The 1,647-nt window shown below is 38.5% G+C and overlaps 1 non-coding gene across 1 annotated transcript; it reads left to right on the top strand.

Annotated features, from left to right (window-relative positions):
• The first annotated feature begins 1,187 nt into the window (after window positions 1-1,187).
• LOC116528264 lies at window positions 1,188-1,251 on the top strand. Its single transcript, XR_004258953.1, has one exon. It is a non-coding gene; the product is annotated as a U7 small nuclear RNA (small nuclear RNA).
• The last annotated feature ends 396 nt before the right edge of the window (window positions 1,252-1,647 follow it).

The following is a 1,647-nucleotide window of genomic DNA, read 5'->3' as shown; positions in this document are numbered from 1 at the left end:
GCACTATGTTTATTTTTCTTTAGGATGTCTCAACTTCCCCCAAAGTGCCAAAAACCAAGATTTATCCAGGAGCACAACAAGTATTTCCACAATTTCTCCTACATCCCACAGTTGTGACTCGTAATATATAAATGCAGCATACTATGTATATTAGGTCATGCCCATTTAATATGCATAATAAATGGAAACTGCGAACTTTAAAATCAAATTTTTTTTTTTTCTGGGTGTCCTGCAATTTTATCTGCCAACTATGGCAATTCTCTCCATTTATTTTATTTTATTTTATTTATTTATTTTATAGAGATGAAGAGTCTCCCTATGCTTCGCAGACTCGTTTCCATCTCTTGGGCTCAAGAGATCCTCTCACCTCAGCCTCTCAAGGTGCTAGGATTACAGGTATGAGCTACCAAACCCAGCCTAACCAAATTTTCAACTCACTGATTCTTTAATGCTCAAAGCAACCAAAAGATCAATTAATTATCATGATTATTATTCTGAAAGTTTTTATTCCTGTTTAAAGAAATATATGGTTTCAGGCTGGGCATGGTGACTCACTTGTAATTCCAGCACTTTGGGAGGCCAAAGTGGGCAGATCACCTGAGGTCAGGAGTTCGAGGCCAGTCTGGCTAACATGGTGAAATCCTTTCTCTACTAAAAACACAAAACTCAGCTGGGTGTAGTAGCCCATGCCTATAATCCCAGCTATTTGGGAGGCTGAGGCAGGAGAACCGTACTTGAGCCTGTGGGCTGGAGGTTGTAGTGAGCTGCCCATTGCCCTCCAGCCTGGGCAACAGAGCAAGACTCTGTATCGAAAACAAAAACAAACAAACAAAACATAACAAAACAAAAAAGAAAGAAGTATATGGTTTCTCCTGCTCTCCATGCCCCATTCTGTCCATTTGGCTGTAATTTGAAGAACAGTACCAAGTGGTGGAGATAGGGGAAGAGAGAAAAAAAAAGAGAGAAGGTGGCCCAGAGGAGAGAGAGTTGAACCTGAAGTCTTTGGAGGATTTTTCAAATTGTGCCACAAAACTGCATTTGGATTTTGATGTCACTTAACCCTAAGAGTCTCAATAAGCTAGACAACAACCAAAATCTCTATACTATGACGAAAATCACAGAAACGATCATTATTGCTACATCTGTGTTGTGAGCAAACTATAAATAAGCTTAAAATCTAGCAATGCCGGTGTTACAAGTTTTTTTAGAATTTATCTAGCAGGTTTTCCAGTTTTTATCAGAAAGGTCTCCCCAAACTCCCCTAAAAAACAAACAAACCACCACCACCACCACAAACAAAACACTAGCAATGCCAGCTGTTCCATGAAGTCTGAAGTACAGTTTTCCTGGGTAAAGGCTAAGAGATGCTGGCTCCCATTGTTTGGGATGGAGGTTCACACAGGCTTTTTAGAAATCAGCTGACAGCATTGTTACATGGATATGTAGTAATCTTACTCTCTATAAACTATGTTTGGAAAATTAATAAATTCTTTAGTACTTATCAGAAAACAGATAACTAGAGGATCTCAGAAGATAATCTCTACAAGTTAGTAAAATTGTAGAAATACCTTCTAAAATCATCAGTTACAGGTAAAATGCATTTAAATTTTGGGAGGCTACTTTATTTGCTTTCACAGTTTCTGGGCT

This window comes from Sapajus apella, unplaced genomic scaffold (genome assembly GCF_009761245.1).
Source record: "Sapajus apella isolate SASKATOON/1434 unplaced genomic scaffold, GSC_monkey_1.0 scaffold57, whole genome shotgun sequence".
NCBI classification, from domain to species: domain Eukaryota; kingdom Metazoa; phylum Chordata; class Mammalia; order Primates; family Cebidae; genus Sapajus; species Sapajus apella.
The sequence above is the reverse complement of the archived record's forward strand: the minus strand, read 5'-3'. Positions and strand labels throughout refer to the sequence as shown.